This window comes from Bos taurus, chromosome 26 (genome assembly GCF_002263795.3).
Source record: "Bos taurus isolate L1 Dominette 01449 registration number 42190680 breed Hereford chromosome 26, ARS-UCD2.0, whole genome shotgun sequence".
Classification (NCBI taxonomy): domain Eukaryota; kingdom Metazoa; phylum Chordata; class Mammalia; order Artiodactyla; family Bovidae; genus Bos; species Bos taurus.
Genome location: NC_037353.1, coordinates 47,210,914 through 47,229,335, shown reverse-complemented (window position 1 = coordinate 47,229,335; position 18,422 = coordinate 47,210,914). Strand labels below are relative to the sequence as shown.

The following is an 18,422-nucleotide window of genomic DNA, read 5'->3' as shown; positions in this document are numbered from 1 at the left end:
GGAGACGGATGGAGGCACACTTTCTTTCTTCCTCTGCCTCTGCGGTCCTCCTTCCCAACCGCACCTTTTGTGTGAGGGGACAATCAATTAGACCACAGCCAAGAAGCACCCACATGCTAATCCCCTCTTAAGGAAACCAAAGGCACATTTAAAATCCCTTACAGTAAACCTCAGTGCAAGGAACAAACCTCATTAAAAAAAAAAAAAAAAAAAAGCCTATTCACACTCTTCCTAGAGTATTGGTTTCATGGCTGTAATTAAAAAACAAGGATCTTATTAAAAACTTATATTCCATTAAAAACACACACACAGGATGAACAATCCCACACACGGGCTCAAAAATAGAGGGCTGTGGATGGAGGAGGTTGCATTTTAAAAGTACAGATGGAGAGAACCAAATGGTTGTCGTGGTAGAAGTGCCCCCAATCTGTCAATCAACTCTATAAGATTTACTGAGGGCAGAATAGGGCATTATTGCTTAGGATGAAAATAAGCAGAGAAGACAGTATCCTTACCCAGTAGGAGAAAAAGCTTTTTTTGAGGAATATTTGCAAGAAGTCCAAACAATAGATGTGTTCCAAATAATGGAGTGCATTGTAGAGTGATGCAGTGGACAGCACCCGGAGGGGGGCTCTGACCGTGAACCTGTCCCCCCAGACAGGTCGGTTCTGGAGACCCAGCATTCTGTGGTTGCGGGGAGACTGGCAGAGATTGGGAAGCAATAAGACTCACAGGCTGGGCAGTGAGGTTCCAAGACCCTGCTTAGGAGTTTGCAGAGGGAAAGGGGAGTCTGGTCAAGGAGGAGGTGGGGCACATGGCCAGGGCTGGGCAGAAGTTGTCACAGGGAGAGAGGCAGGAAGTCTTCCCAGAAGCCTCAGATGAACCCTCCTCAGTTCCCTGTGGAGGCCCAGGGCTCTGACTGGGCTGTTTGCTTTGCACATCTTCCCATCTGCTGGCATCCAGACTCAACGGATTCCCAACACTTTCCTCTCTCAGAGTAACCACAGAGCAGCCACAATTATGATCCCGTCTTATCCACTGTTTCTCTCCCTTCCCAACTCCAGTCCACTTCCGGGTTTATTCCCCCAGATCTTCAGGAAGGAATGCCATGGGAGTTTCGAGAACAGAAAAAAAACAAAAAAACAAAAAAACCCTCTTTTGGACTTTTTCACTAGCCCTGTGGTTGGAGCACCGCCTTTGGAGGCTGAGGTCCTAATGATGCCCACTGGAGGTGACCTTGGGAGGTGCCCCTGTGCTTTGCCCACTGTATTGACAGTCAACAAGGAAGGAGTTGCCCAGCTGTTTAGAATGTCAGTGAAGGCAGGTGTGGTGGTGTTATTCTCACCAGCATAAAAATAATATTTACTGTAAATCCTTTGAGTTGCTTCCTATCTGCCAAACACAATCAAAAAGGAAATTAGGTTCTCTGTTCGATAGCAAATATTATATCCCAGGTAAGTGACTGGGCGGTCAATTCACTTTCATCCTGGAGCTCTGGGCATTGGGGTGGAAAGAGAAAAACTACAGAAGGTTCATTGTCAACTCCAACGTCATTGAAGGAAAGCTCTGGTGTTGGACAGCCTAATATTTTAGTCCCCAGAGAAATACTCTGATGAAGAAATTAAGCCAGACTGATATGCCTCACATCAGAGTTCTGAACACAGATTTAGGAAAGCTGTGTTGTTTTTTCACTGGAAATGAGACAACATATCGGTGTTTACCAGGCTGTAGGCTGTGTCAGAAGCTCAATGCTGTTACCGTGGCAACCAGATGCGCTCACACATCTCTGCAGTACAGCCTTGGCTTTGCTCGGGCCATTCCCCAAAGTGTCCAGAGGGTTATTTCCAAGTGCTTATTCTGACCTGACTTTGCACTTACAAAATCCACCAAAGAACTCATGCAGAGTATTCATCTTAGATTCAGAAAAGCCCAGAAATTTCACCAAAGGAAAAAAGAACAAACGATGGTCACTCAAAAGTCCATGTAAAGTCTAGCTTAGCAGTTGGGCCAAGGTAAAAAGTCAGCACATTCTCTACTGAAGAGGCATGAATTTGGTCCAAGGAAAAACAAAGGAACCATTTGTCATACATTGTAGATAATGTCAACCTTAAGAAAAAGCGAAGACCCAACACAAGATCCCAAAGCCTCTGACTGAGCTTGCAGAAACCCCAGAGAAAAAAAAAGCAGGAGCAGCTAGAAGAAGAGAGAGATTCTAGAAAAATAGATACACAGGTGTAATCTTGAGAGACTGTTCAGTTCCGCCTAAGAGGTTGTGGTCTTTAGCATAACATGGGCTATGCTTGCTATAGGTTCTACCAAGTATTACTTCAATAACTTTGAGAAGGTTACTTGACCCTTCTGAGCATCAGTTTCCTTATTGGAAAAGTGTAGTTTATAATTTTAACCTCTGCAGGCTTTTGGGAGACGCCAATACTGTACCACAAGCACTGTGTCATGGGGTCTAACATGCTGTAAGGGCTCAGTGACCCCACCCGGCTTTCTCATTCACTGTCTGTTGGGTGTTGTCAAGTGAGGCAGACATGCACATAAGCATGTTTCAATTCCTACCATCAAGGAGCTGAAAATTTAACTGGGGTGGGAGGAGGGGGATGGGTATTCATCGAATGGTCATGCACCGTGACCAGTCTAAGAGCAAAGGAACAGATGGAGTGGCTAACCATATTAGAGGAGTTGGGAAAGGCCCCAGAAGAAGAGGGCCCTGAACCCTGCCTTGCAAGAAGCACCAGAATTTACCAATAGAGGCGTAGCTGAAAGGGGATTTTTGGCCAGAATGGCACTGGTGCAGAGAGTGGGACTTCCTGGTGCATGGAGGAGGTTCAAGTGCCCAGATGAGGTTGCCACACTGGGCGGTCACCCAATGCCCTTCAGCACCAAGGCCTCTTGGACAGTTCCCTGATCCCTGTGTGTGTTTGGGGGTGGGAATGGCTGGGGTCCTGAGGGACCATAGTCCACCTTGTCTAAAAGTAATCAACATACACTAACCACCAACACGAAGAAAGACTTCTCTTTGGGCCTGACAAGGAATCAGCCAATGAAAAGTCACAGATTTCTTGTTCACTCCTGACTTCCTTGTCCCCTCTATAAAAGTATCTCCTTTCTTTGCTGTTCAGCAACTTGCACGTGGCTCACCATGGTTGCAGACTCCAAATTGTAGTTCTCTGCTGACTCTGAATAAACCCATCTTTGCTGAAGAATATCTGGCAGTCTATTCACTTCAGGTCAACACATCCAAGGTCACACAGTAAATTGTGAAGTGGAATGGATTTGAACCCAGAAGGTACTGGCTCCGATACCTGTTCTTTTTCTACCATGAATGTATCATACCATCATAATGCATAAAAAGTCTTGCGGATAATTTTGTTAAAACCCTATTCTACAAAGAGCACTCACAGAGTGTCAAGTGATTTGGTGGAAACTCAGAGTAAAGGAATCAATGATATTTCCTGAAAGTGTGAGGTTATGAGGTTTTCTTTCTGTTGTTTGCAAGTTGAAACTTGTCTGGATGCCATTTGATTAATGACATAAAATTTCACTTATGAATTAAATTCCAGAAAAGAGCATTCTAAAGCAAGAGGGGAAGTCAGCCAAGGTGATGAAGAGGGTATAGGGAGGTTGATGTGAGAATTGCATAATATCAGAGGTGAAAACCACTCCTCCCCCTCGAATGAATGACACTTCCGGCACCTCATTTTTCAGAAGACCTGGTCAGAGGGGTGGTGGCTTGGTGGAAGCTCTTTGCAGGGCTCCTTTGTCCTTGGCATCAACCTGGTAACGTCGCCTCAAGCAATTCATCCTGAGAAGCCATTGCAGTAGACCCTAGAATCAGAAATTGATTATTTTGATGTGGACCAGATGTGAAGAGCTGACTTACTTGAAAAGACCCTGATGCTGGGAAAGATTGAAGGCAGGAGGAGAAGGGGACTACAGAGGATGAGATGTTGGATGGTATCACCAACTCAATGGACACGAGTTTGAGTAAACTCAGAGAGTTGGTGATGGACAGGGAGGCCTGGCGTGCTGCGGTGAATGGGGTCGCAAAGAGTCGGACACGACTGAGGGACTGAACTGAGCTGATTTTTAAAGTCTTTACTGAATTTGTTACAATATTGCTGCTTCTTCTTCTTCTTCTTTTTTTTTTTTTTAATGCTTTGGGTTTTCCTGGCCTGGGGGCATGTGGACTCTTAGCTCCCCATCCAGGGATTGAACCCGCACGCTCTACATTGGAAGGTGAAGCTTAACCACTGGCTCACCAGGAAAGTCCCATGAAAGTAATTATTTTGAAGTGCTGGTTAACATGCACTTTGGCAGGAGTGGAATGCTGCAGGACCGTGAGTTTAACTGATTACAAGAGGTGGTTTTTTCTTGAAATGACAAGCCGCCTCATGCATTCGTTTTCTGCTGACACATGTCAGGCAGGCAGGATCTGAGAGTGGGAAGTCTTTGCTCCCTGCGAGTGGGAACGACATTCATTGAGGTGACCGATTCCCTCGCTGGTCCTGGGGCAGTTCCTGTCCTGAGTGATAAGGAAGCATTTAAGGCCCCAACAGCCCCCTTGAAAAGGCTCTCAGCCAGGACTAAACCAGCATCCCTCCCCCAATGCCCTGGGTTTTGGCCTCCCTGCCCCATCACTGTGCAAATCCAGGGTGCCGGCTTGCCCTTGCCCAAGCCAGAGCAGGCATCAGAGTTGGCCCCAGGGCTGCCAGAACACGGGTCAGCATCACCTCCTGCTGTTTCTGTTCCCGGAGGGTGGAGCTGTGCTGGGCTGGGCTCCCCGCGTGGACCTGGCTGGAGTGGTGCCTGGGGTAAAAGCCCTCGGTCCGAAGCGCCTCTCCCCACGGCACCGTCTACCTGGCAGGAGGGAACCGCAGAGTTCTGCTTTTCACGTTTAGTTTCCTGTCGAGTTCATAAACGTTTCTATGTTTCTGGGGACACTGCCAATTCCTCCAGTGGAAAAAACACCCTTTCAGCTATTTCAAGTGTGATTTGGCCTTTGGACAAAATCCCTAAGAAGAAAAATTTCCCAAGACTGCCTTTTTTTCCTTCTGATGAACAGCACCAGTTTCTGTGCAAAATGAAGTTTGGGGAAAACAAAAAGAAACAAAAATAACAATAAAAATCCCCTAACTGTTACTTTAGACTAAATGAATGCTTGTCCCAAGCCTCCAGCTTTCCAAAGACCACATTCAGGGTATCTGTGAAGAACACCGGTGGTTCCCTGGCAGGCTTACACAGCCTTTGGCCTGGAGGGATGCTCATAGGAGGGTCTGGCCCACTGCCAGCTTGCAGGCAAGGAGGCCTCTGACCCTGAGCCCTCCTTCCATCGCAGGGAGGGACAGCAGCTGTGTGGCATCCTTGGACGCAATTTCCATGGGAAGTTCTGCTCTGCTCCAGGGAGGTGAGGTTCCCTGGTCCCCAAGGGGACCCCACCACTTCCCTACTCCTTCATCTCTTCCCAGTTCTGTTTTTAAAGAAGACCCATCTGGTGGCATAATTCAGAGATGTTTCTTAATCATTGATAATTTATTTTATCCACCAGGTGACATCCTTCATGGATGAAGGGAATGTACAGATAACATTACCCAGGCCTCTTAGTTTTAGAAATAAGACCCAGAGAAGTCAATTTTCGGTTCCAGTCACGGATGGCAGACCTAAAACTAGACCATGGTCTCCTGACTCCCATCCAGGGCTTGCTTGGCTGAGACGGTCTCCATATTATATTTTAAATGGTGGCCAGGTTGGGGCTCAGCATTGAGGCAGTTGGAGAGTGGAGGAACAACATGGTTTTGACCAAGTGAAGTAACTGACAAAATGGTGGGAAGTTCAGACCAGCTGGGCCTCTAGTCTTCTCTCCCAGACCAAGAGGTCAGTATCTCCAGCTTCAGGCAGGCTTGAAGGGGAAGGCGCGCAAGGAAGGGCTTAGCTTATGTTGAAGAGTGGCTTAGCTGACTTTCTTCACGTGTTTGATTCTCAAGATCACTAAAATGACCAAAGCCTAGTGCTGGCGGGATTTGTGAATTTTAAGTCGCAAAATGAACCTGTGTCTTTAAGGCCCTTGAGGAAGTGGATGCGATGTCATTGCTTCTGCCGTCTTTATCCTATCTGGACCCGAGTTGTTGTTCGCGTCCAATTTTCCTCGTGTTCTGGCATTCTCTAACGCGAGGATGGAGACTGAGAATGTTTGTCCAAACTCCTGTCACCTTGCACACTATTGACTTGATGTGAAATTTTAAGAAAGAGCAAGTGTCTGATACTAGGGATTGAAATGTGCTTTGAAATGTTCTCATGAACAAGAATGTCCAATATCGTTGACTTCCAGAGAGACTGGAGAACTGTTTTCATGAAAGAAATCTCCTTGACCCCTGGTGCCTAAAGGTGTCTGGGCTTGAGGGAAAAAGCCAATAAATGTATTTGCAAAATGAAAGCTGGAGCCCTTCAAAGACAAGTCTGCCCCAGCCTTGGCACACATTCCTATGGGCATTGGGTTTCAGTTGAAAAGTATCAGTAAATAATATTTGCTTTGCAGGTAAATAGTGGGTTAGGAGGCTAAGGAGCAACAACTAGTTTGCTCTGCTGCTGCTAAGTCAGTTCAGTCGTGTCCGACTCTGTGTGACCCCATAGACGGCAGCCCACCAGGCTTCCCCATCCCTGGGATTCTCCAGGCAAGAACACTGGAGTGGGTTGCCATTTCCTTCTTCAATGCAGGAAAGTGAAAAGTGAAAGTGAAGTCGCTCAGTCGTGTCCGACCCTCAGCGACCCCATAGACTGGAGCCTACCAGGCTCCTCCATCCAAGGGATTTTCCAAGCAAGAGTACTGGAGTGCGGTGCCATTGCCTTCTCCTAGTTTGCTCTGGTTGTATGCAAATTGCTAGCAAAGGTATAAGCCAAGGGCTCTAAGTGGTTAAACCCATACAGCACTACTGGGCTGAGCCACCCCAGATGGTGTGTGTGTGTGTGTGTGTTGTGTGTGAGTGTGTGGTTGGAGTGGGGTAGTGGTGGTTTAGTTGCTAAGTCGTGTCTCTTGTGACCCCATAGACTGTAGCCTGCCAGGCTCTTCTATCCTTGGGATTTCCCAGGCAAGAGTGCTGGAGTGGGTTGCCATTTCCTTCTCCAGGGGATCTTCCTGACCCAGGAACCAAACCCAGGCCTCCTGCATTACAGGCAGATTCTTTACTGACTGAGCTATGAAGGAAGCCGGAGTTCAAAAGTTATTGTCTCTAGGCAGATGAGTAGAACCTTCCTCCCCAACCCACCCCTGTTTTATATCTCTTCTTTCTTCCTTCCCTCCTCAATGAATCAAGCCTATGAAGTATCTCTCCAACCCAGGCATAAAATGATGTTTTCAATGTCTTCTCTTTGCCAACACAGGTTGGGCTCCAAGCCCGAGTGGCCTGACACCAGGGCTGGCATGCCACTGCTTGTCACTGGATCTCCAGACCCCACGCATGGCGCTGCATAGGCTGGACACTCTATGAACGCTTGAGGAAGAGTTGGGAGAACTGGCCCCCCCATCGTCATCTTCTTGGCGGCGCGATGCAGGTACAAACTGGCCATTTCCCTTGGTCCAGTCTGACAGTGAGTGAGGCAGAGCTTGGTGCGCCTTCATCACCTGCTCCCACCCTCACATGCCACTTTCCAGGCTACAAGAGCTTTTCACGTCCCATACATTTATTTTGAATTTTGAGTAATTTTCCTTGGAAAGTCATGTTGAGGATGAGCTGAAAGTTTGCACACTCTAGCCAGACTAAATAGAACTCTTGTTTTGCTTTGATGTAAAAATCATCTGCAGGAGGCCAGTCAGGCCTGGTAAGGTAGTGTTTCCACAAAATCATCCAGGCTTCAGACACCTTCCACCTTCCTTCTTTGCCATTCTCCAGGGATGCCGCTCATTCTTGCGCTCTCCAAGTGGCTTCTGGGGCTCCAGCCTGTATTCCAGGCAGGGCAAAGGGGCAGCACACAGCCTGAAAATGCCCCTCCGGCCCCAGTTGTAAGATTTTTCCAGACCTTCACCAAACAACTTATTATCATATTTCATTTATCAGAACTTAGTCACAGGGTTACTGTATTTCCATAGGAGAATGAGAAATGCAGGTTTTTTTTTTTTTTTTTAAACCAGGTATGTCTCCACCTTCCCCAGTAACAATGAGATCTTGTGGATAAAAAAGAGGAGATTAGCTATTAGGAATGACTATCTCTATTTTCAACTGAAGCACTTGATGAATTGGAGGACGAAGCCCTGTCTCCCATATACGTAAAATATATATAAGCCACTAAATTAAAACACACATGACAATAACCTTTTTGTCATGACTCAGTTACATAAGCAGTTTAAAAACAACTGGGTGACATTGCTGGGTATTTTTAAAAGGAGACTTTGGCTTAGAAAACAAAGTTGGAATTGCAAACGTTCTAACAGTGCATTGTGATCCATGTCTGAGATTTATTACATTTCGTAAGACTCCTTTAGAAACTTTTTAAAGAATGTTGTTAGTTAAAGGTTCATTAAAATGTTAAACTCAGAATTTCATCCCAAAGGCGGAATGACACGGCGAGGAGAGTTCACGTAACTGTTTGAAGAAGGGGGGGCTCTTAATGTTTGTGTGTCGACAGCTCCGTTTTTATTTTAAGAGTTGCACTTACTGAAATTCATCCATATACAGCATTTTAAAAGCCCTGGGATGTGTTCTCCATTTAGCCATCAGTTATTATTTAGACTCAGAATGTACAAAATAGCATGAGGCTCTAGAATGCCACATTGTAAAGAATTCATACTTGCTTTTCTCTATTGTGTATCGCTGTCCTTAGAGCAACCACTGAAAATCATGCCAAGAGCTATCTACAGGAACCTCCTGGTGGTCCAGTGGCTAAGACCCCATGCTCCCAACGAGGGGGGCCCTGGTCAGGGAACTAGATGCCGCATGCCACAGCTAAAGATCCTGATTGCTGCAATGAAGACCCAGTGCAGCCAAATAAAAAAATAAAAGAGAAATCTACAAAGCCACCAGATAAATTAAAAATGAAATATAAACATGTCTGATGAACACCTACACATATGCATACAGGGGAATAAAGAAGAGATGAAAAATACACTGACAACAAATAGCAGAATGACAATCTTAAATCAAATGTCAGTAATTAAATTAAAGGCAAATGGACTGAATGCCTGACGAAATGACAGGATAAAATTCAAGAACTAACTTTATAATGTTACAAGATATTTACTGTGTATACAGAAACAAATAGACTGAAATAGACGATAAAGACATACGATGAAAATTTGAAACAGAATTGTCTACATTAGCATCACACAAATACACCTGAATGTATTGGCCACCTGATGCAAAGAACTGACTCATTTGAAAAGACCCTGATGCTGCGAAAGATTGAAGGCGGGAGGAGAAGGGGATGACAGAGGAGGAGAAGGGGACGACAGAGGATGAGATGGTTGGATGACATCACCGACTCAATGGCAATGAGTTTGAGTAAACTTCGGGAGTTGGTGATGGACAGGGCGGCCTGGTGTGCTGCAGTCCATGGGGTCACAGAGTCAGACACGACTGAGGGATTGAACTGAACTGAACTGAACACTTAAGTGAACCTATTTGCAGGGCAGCAATGGAGACAGAGACACAGAGAAGAGACTCCTGGATACAGAAGGGGAAGGAGAGGGAAGGATGAATTGAAACAGCAACACTGAAACATATACATCCCCGCATATGAAAGATCACCAATGGGAATTTGCTGTATGATGCAGGGAGCTCAAACCCGGGGCTCTGTGACCACCTAGAGGGGTGGGAGGGGGTGGGAGGTGGGAGGGAGGTTCAAGAGGAAGGGACATATGTATACCTATGGCTGATTCATGTGGATGGATGGCAGAAACTAACACAATAGTGTAACAATTATCCTCCAATTAAAAATGTTAAAAATTATTTTTAAAAAGCCAAGGAATATTACTACAAAGAAGAATGCTTTTTATATCAAAGTGAAGTCGCTCAGTCGTGTCCGACTCGTTGCGACCCTGTGGACTGTAGCCCACCAGGCTCCTCCATCCATGGGATTCTCCAGGCAAGAATACTAGAGTGGGTTGCCATTTCCTTCTCCAGGTTTTATATCAAGGCAGTATAAATTTACTGTTTTTGCAATGCAAAACTCTTCTTGTGAAATCAAAGTTATCTTTATCCTTATTGATTGTGGATTTTGAGTTTTTCGCACTTAACCTGTATCAACTTATATAGAGAAATTCATTTAGATTTTCATCCAGTATTTAAAAGTTTTTATTCTTAAAATATTTATATCTATGATCCATTTTTATAGGGATTTAAACTGTAGAATTGTCATTAGAAATTCTTGCCTCAAAATAAACAAAAGGTCTTGATTCGGTGCAACTGAATTAAGCTGACATTTGTTAGTTAAGAATGATTGTATTTTTACAATTGCTTTTTCCTGTGCATTTAACTGATGAATAACCAGCATTTTATTGGATATGAAAGCAAAGTTCTCCAAACACAGTCCCTTTTCACAATCAAAGGGTGGGAAATTTTACAAGCTTGAACTAGCTCAGGCTCCTTACTGCTTTCTGTTAGCTTAAAGTCAGCCGGAAGTTGCTCAGGTATAGCTTGGGAAGGATCATTTCTAGAAAAGACTGGGCTGTGACTTTGGTTTCGCAGCATGATCACAGCCCTTGAGTCCCTCTTTGGAATAAGTCACTTTCAGCGTCTCCTGTAACTGTCTAGCAGGTGATGCGTGGCTCCATGCTAAGCCCTGTCCTAAAGCATGAAGACGGGTCAGGTTATACAGTAGCAATGAGCCAGGCAGACACCCGTGGAGGAATGGATGAGGCTGTCTTGATTCCACGGGGTTTCCATGTCTGGCTTTTCACAGCTATAATTTCTTAAAGGCGTTAGTGAAGTCCTGGTTAAGTTTCTCATTTTACAGAGGACTCAGGAAGCGCGTATTTTTGCCTTTTTAGAAAACTACTTTCAGGATTAGACTATACATATACATGTGCACACAGACACAGCCTGTCTTCTATCTCATCTGTCTCTAGGATCAAGATTCAGTGCTCTGTTGTGTCTTTTGAAAGCCAAGTTGATTTGGATATCTATAATTATTATCAAATAGCCTGTGTAAATAGTATATGCAATTTATGTATAAATTATATGTGATATTATATATATATATGGCTTTTCTGTTGGCTCATTTGATAAAGAATCCACCTGCAATGCAGGAAACCCAGGTTGAATCCCTGGGTCAGGGAGATTCCCCTGGAGAAGGAAATGACAACCCACTTTAGTATTCTTGCCCAGGAAACCCCATGGACAGAGGAGCCTGGTGGGTTACAATCCACGAGATCACAAAAACTCAAATATGACTTAGCAACTAAACCACCACCACCATACATATGTATATATATGTATTGAGTTAGCTAAAAAGTTTGTCCAGGTTTTTCAGTAAGAGAGTACAGAAAAATGTGAACAAACTTTTTGGCCAACCCAATAAATCATCAGTATAAATCACAGTTCCTGTGACATACAAATGTTGGAACATGTGAAGACCTCACAGTCAAAGGCACTAAGTCAAACACTGTTAATGTCACACAGGCACCAAGCCTGGGGAAGGAGGGAGAGTGATCTTGGATTATCCCTCAGTTACTAGATGTTTTAAGAGAGTGGAGAACAGATGTGTGTTCCAGCAGTGAAACTTGAGTCTGCTTTCCCTTATCTCTGGGAGGTGGGCCTCCCCTAGAATACGGTAGAAAGGGTCCAGAAATCAGTCCTCTGGCCGAGTGCTGATGTGGATTCCTCAAGGTTAACTGCTCAGGCAGAGACCAGCCACTCAGACTGTCAGCCTTGACTTCTGCGTGTGGAAGGTCATGATGAAAAGAGCCTCCCTTAGGGCTTGTTTGGTAGGCTCATTTATATGTAATAGTCCAGCTGCTTTCATGGTGGACTCGAGCTGCACCATACGGGTTCACATCCCAGCCCTACACTTAGTAGCTGTGTTGTTTGGGCGAGTTACTCAGACCTCTCTGAGCTTCAGTCTCCTTGTCTGTAAGATGAGCGACAAGTCATATTTCACTGGGTGGGAGGGTTACACAAATTCATTGACAAAAACCAGTTAGAATAAAGTCTGGCACATAGTATGTTAGCTATTATGATTACAAATAAAGACAATTTTAGAAAAATCCTAGAAGTGTAGAGCTTTCTTTGGCATTACCTTTCTTTGGGATTGGAATGAAAACTGACCTGTTCCAGCCCTGTGGCCACTGCTGAGCTTTCCAAATTTGCTGGCATATTGAGTGCAGCACTTTCACAGCATCATCTTTCAGGATTTGAAATAGCTCAGCTGGAATTCCATCACCTCCACTAGCTTTGTTTGTAGTGATGCTTCCTAAGGCCCACTTGACTTCACATTCCAGGATGTCTGGCTCTAGATGAGTGATCACACCATAGTGATTATCTGGGTCATGAAGATCTTTTTTGTACAGTTGTTCTGTGTATTCTTGCCACCTTTTATTAATATCTGCTTCTTCTGTTAGGTCCGCCACTTCTGTCCTTTATCGAGCCCATCTTTGCATGAAATGTTCCCTTGGTATCTCCAATTTTCTTGAAGAGATCTCTAGTCTTTTCTATTCTATTGTTTTCCTCTATTTCTTTGCACTGATCACTGAAGCTCAGTTTGGCTTAAAGCTCAACATTCAGAAAACAAAGAGCATGGCATCCAGTCCTGTCACTTCATGGCAAATAGATGGAGAACCTGGAAACATAGCATTTCTGGGCGCTCCAAAATTACTGCAGATGGTGACCGCAGCCTTAAAATAAAAAGACACTTACTCCTTGGAAGAAAAGTTATGACTAACCTAAATAGCATATTAAAAAGCAGAGACATTACTTTGCCAACAAAGGTCCATCTAGTCAAGGCTATGGTTTTTCTAGTGGTCATGTATGGATGTGAGAGTTGGACTATAAAGAAATCTGAGCACCAAAGAATTGATGCTTTTGAACTGTGGTGTTGGATAAGACTCTGGAGAGTCCCTTGGACTGCAAGGAGATCCAACCAGTCCATCCTAAAGGAAATCAGTCCTGAATGTTCATTAGAAGGACTGATGTTGAAGCTGAAACTCCAATACTTTGGCCACCTGATTCAAAGAGCTGACTCATTTGAAAAGATCCTGATGCTGGGAAAGATTGAAGGAGGAGAAGGGGATGACAGAGGATGAGATGGTTGGATGGCATCACCAACTCAATGGACATGAGTTTGAGTGAACTCTGGGAGTTGGCGATGGACAGGGAGGCCTGGTGTGCTGCAGTCCATGGGGTCGCAAAGAGTCAGACACGACTGAGGGATTGAGCTGAACTAACCTGAGAAGCATTGAATAAGTAATTAAGAGGTATTGTGCCCCTACCAAATATCAGGCACATTGCAAGTGCTTTATGTACATTCTCCATTCGATTCTCCCAGAATTGCTGTAAGGTGTCTTTTACCCTGGGGGAAAGAGAGACCCAGGGATCTTAGGAATTAAATGATTTCCTCCAAATAATCCTGATGGTAAACGTAGAGCCAGTGTGTGAAGCCAACGTCCAGGGGCTATGCACTTGACAAAAACTGCTTCTAAAAGAGACCACTATGTCTAATCACATCTTCATGAGGCCAGTCCTTCTTGGCACTGAAAAGTGAAAGTGAAGTCGTTCAGTCATGCCCAACTCTTTGTGACCCGGTGGGCTGTAGCCTACAAGGCTCCTCTGTCCATGGGATTTTCCAGGCAGTAGTCCTGGAGTGGATTTCCATTTCCTTCTCCAGGGGATCTTCCCAACCCAGGGATCAAACCCGGATCTCCTGCATTGTAGGCAGACGCTTTACCATCTGAGCCACCAGGGAAGTCCTTGGTACTGCAAGGACCTACCCTTTTCCCCTGGGGGTCAAGTCCTAACTGCCCAGAGGACTCAGCCCATGTTTAGCCTTTCGCCTCTTCTTTTATCTACCTATTTATATCTACATTATATCTCTTTATATGTATATGTGCGGATGTGCGTGTGTGTGTGTGTGTTATTTACTCAGTCATGTCTGAGTCTTTGCAACCCCATGGACTGTAGCCCATCAGGCTCTTATGTCCAAAGGATTTCCCAGGCAAGAATGCTAGAGTAGGTTGCCATCTCTTTCTCCAGGGGATTTTCCCAATCCAGGGGTCAAATCTGGGTCTCCTACTTTGCAGGCAAATTCTTTACCTTGTGAGCCACCAGGAAAGCCCATGTGTGTGTGTGTGTGCGCACGCACACTCACACACATTAAGTCACTTCAGTGAGCCCACCAGGCTCCTCTGTCCATGGGATTCTCCAGGCAAGAGTATTGGAGTGGGTTACCATGCCCTCCCCCAGGGAATCTTCCTGACCCAGAGATAGAAACCAAGTCACTTGTGTCTCCTGCTTTGGCAGGTGGGTTCTTTACCACTAGCGCCACTGGGGAAGCGTGTGTGAGTGTGACCGTGTGCGTGCGTGTGTGTGCGTGTGTGTGTGTGAGAGTGTGAGCGTGCGTGTGTGTGTGTGCATGTGTGTGTGAGTATGAGTGTGAGCGTGTGTGTGTTTGTGTGAGTCTGTGTGCGTGTGTGTGTGTATGCATATATTTGGCTGTGCAGGATGTTTAGTTGCAGCGTGTGGGATCTAGTTCCCTGATCGGACTTGGGCCACTTGCACTGGCAGCTCCAAGTCTTAGCCACCAGACCACCAGGGAAGTGCTCAGTCTCTTCTGTTAGTGCCCCCACGCTGGGCACCACCACACTGATCTTTCATGTCCCTGGAACATGCTGGCTACTTTCTTGCTTCCAGGTCTTCATACAGTCCTGCTGCCAGGAATTCTTTTGCATTCTTGTTCAACATTTTATTTATACAAAAGTATAGGTCACCATGAAACACAGGCAAAAGGCTTGGAAAACAACCTCAAGGGCCTAACAAGCCTTCCCTTTGTGAGTGGGCTGTGCTGAAAGTTGTCTTACTCTGCAAGAGAAAATAGACAAGGACGCAGAATATTTATTACTCGGTGGGCTAAACACAGAAAGCTGTTTATCTGACTAATCAGGATGAAGCAGTGGACTTAAGGAAGAATCAACTTGACTGTCCTTTGTTCTCTGTCGTTAATTAGAGATTCTCTTCTGTGTTCCTTGACATTCAATGTACGGAAGGAATGACTCCCTGAAATGTCAACTTATTTTACTACAGAGCCTGTTTTAATTTCTTAGGAATATAACCTTTCAAGGAAAGGCTTATGTGAACTCTGAAGTTGGTAAAATATGTTTTGGAAAAGTAGCATGAAATCATTAAAATGTTGATTCCAGGATAAAAGAATATACAGCAGTACTTCATAAAAGACATCTGTGATTATTGGATTACACTGGAAGAAAACACCCTTGGCTTTTATCTTTTCTTCTTTTGTTCCTCCAAAAATGGAGCTATATCTTGGGAACTTACTGGTGAGGAAAAAAATACACCCACGTCCAGCTACTTGTGTTTAAAAGGCCTCTGAAAGTTTCTGATGCAAAAGATAACAGACAGATGTCTTTCTTCCATCCCCTAAATCCTGTGTCAGAGACAATTTTCCGATGCTTCCAACTGCCAGGCCCAGAAGGTGCAGCTCTGTCTATGCCAGTTTGCTCATGGGTCGTGAAGAGCACTTCTCCAAGACAGCGCAGTCCATGTGCACACAACTGTGAACACTCGAATCATAAGAAAATGTTTAGAGTTGTTCAGTTGCTAAGTTGTATCTGACTCTTTGCGACCCCACGGACTGCAGCATGCCAGGCCTCCCTGTCCTTCACCATCTCTTGGAGTTTGCTCAAACTCATGTCCATTGAGTTGGTGATGCCATCCATCCATCTCATCCTCTGTTGCCCCCTTCTCCTGCCCTCAATCTTTCGCAGCATCAGGGTCTTTTCCAACGTGTTGGCTCTCTGCATCAGGCGACCAGAGTGCTGGAGCTTCAGCTTCAACATCAGTCCTTCCAGTGGATATTCAGGGTTGATTTCCTTTAGGATTGATTGATTGGATCTCCTTGCTGCCCAAGGGACTTTCAAGAGTCTTCTCCAACACCACAGTTCAAAAGCATCAATTCTTCAGCACTCAGCCTTCTTTATAGTCCAAGTCTCACATCTGTACATGACTACTGGAACAACCATAGCTTTGGCTATATGAACATTTGTCAGCAAAGTGATGTCTCTACTTTTTAATATACTGTCTAGGTTCATCGTAGCTTTTCTTCCAAGGAGCAAGCATCTTTTAATCTCATGGCTGCAGTCGCCATCCACAAGCATTTCAACAAGGACAAGGAAATGTTTACTGAGCACTTACTAGGGGCCAGACTGCATTCCTACCAGAGCTCCAGGCTTTGCAAGTCACACAGAGTGTCATTAGATGTCCTTCTTTGTTCTTTCTTTGTTTGACTTTGTTTCCGACCCTCTAGGAACTTAAAACCCATTCCTAGCTCAGGGCTATACAAAAACAGGCAGTGGACTGCATTTGGCTCCTGGTGATATTTCCAGGTGTTTCGGTAATGATAAATCTAAATACAGCCCCACCCTCCAAAGGTGATGGAGAGTGATGAGTTATCTACGGGAGGAAGTAAGGGGTTATGAAAACAAAGACCCAAAGACCAAACCCAGAGAGGCTTCCTGGAGGAGGGACACTGCCTGTGGGGGGTTCATCGGGGTTGTGAGGATGACTGCAGTGGGCACCCTGGCAGGGGGGACTAGGGCTGAAAAAGCTGTGTGCACAAAGTCAGTGAGGCAGGAGAGAAAAAGAGTAAGGCCCTGTATGGCTGCACTCGGTAGACGGGAGTGTTGTTGTGGCCTGAGGAAAGATAGCCTTTCAATATGGATTTCAAAGGAAGAATGAGTGACTGCAAAGTGGGCAGCCAGGAGGCCAGGAGTCATCAGCCTGGGGCTGCAGAGGTGGGCAGGCAGAGGGGACCACAGGGCCAGACAGTGTCCACAGAGGGGCGGTGGGGGAGCAGGGGCGAGGCCATGGGGTGTGGACTGACCTTGAGGCCTGCCAGCCCCTCTTAGGTTAATAAGAGGCCAGAGAGAATGACTGGGGTGTGAGCCTAAGCACTCTCCTTGTAGGAGAATTGCTTGGAGAAGGAGAGACGGACTTTGAGATCAGCCTGGGATCTTTCCCACAGCCCTTTGGACCCTCCAGAGATGAATCAAGCCCCCACACTTCCCCAGTTGCTTAGTGATGGGAAGTGAGATTCCGCTAAAAGACAAAAATGTGCCCAAATTTTTGTCCTGTGTTTACTGAGTGTGCCTGAGGCCTGGGCCTTGGGGGTCTTAAAGAGCAGCTAGCCTACTTTTTTTACACAGAGTTAACAGTCCGGTTAGGGTGACAGGTAGGCAACATAGCCACAACACAAGAAAGAATGAAATGAGGTTAATCATTAGTTTTACGAAGGAAATGCTGTGGGAGGAGATGGGATGACAGTCTGATGGGAAGACAGCTTCCCAAAGGCTGGTGCCCGAAGCTGGAAGAACTATTACTGCCTCTTCTAATGGAATGTGAATCCAGAAAAAGGTCACAGTTTTCTGGACACCCCGGATATTTCCGGAGGTGAATCAAGTGACCTCTGTTTTGATCTGAATCACATGTTGGGAAGAGGAGTGACCAGTGCGACTGTTGTCTTTGTTGATTGGTTGCTAAGCCGTATCTGACTCTTGGCGACCTCATGGACTGTAGCCCAGCAGGCTCCTCTGTCCATGAGATTTTCCAGGCAAGGATACTGGAGTGGGTTGCCATTTGCTTCTTCACTGGTGGGGCAGAAAGTGAAAGTGAAGTCGCTCAGTCGTGTCCGACTCTTTGTGACCCCATGGACTGTAGCCTATCAGGCTCCTCCGTCCATGGGATTTTCCAGGCAAGAGTGCTAGAGTGGATTGCCATTTCCTTCTCCAGGGGATCTTCCCGACCCAGGAATCGAACCTGGGTCTCCTGCATTGCAGGCAGACGCTTTACCGTCTGAGCCACCAGGGAAGCCCCAAGGACCTACCTAAACGCTATTGGTATCTTAGCCACCTTGATGAACTTGGCTCCCTGTCCATCAGTTTGGGCCTAAAAAGTAAGGCAACAAAGCAAATGAATCTTCCCTTTCTTGTGTTATTTCAAGCTAACAGCAGCTCCTGTCCTGAGTTCTGGAAGGAGTTGCTAACAATCTTAGGCCAGAAAGATGGGAGCTGCTTGATGATAATGACTCACATCCATTATGGAGTGTCAGTGATGATTCAGGGGAGACCAATGACAAATTTTCTTTCCCTCAAAAAAGCAACTTTGTGAAAACTGGTTTTTGATGAGGCTTGAAAGATACTAAGAGGTCATTAAAACTCTTTTCCCAGTTTTGTGTTTCTGGTGCATAAAACTTTTAAAGAATCA

The 18,422-nt window shown here is 45.5% G+C and overlaps 1 non-coding gene across 1 annotated transcript; it reads right to left on the bottom strand.

Annotated features, from left to right (window-relative positions):
• Window positions 1-17,954: 17,954 nt before the first annotated feature.
• Window positions 17,955-18,026, bottom strand: TRNAC-GCA (transfer RNA cysteine (anticodon GCA)). Its single transcript has one exon. It is a non-coding gene; the product is annotated as a tRNA-Cys (tRNA).
• Window positions 18,027-18,422: the final 396 nt, after the last annotated feature.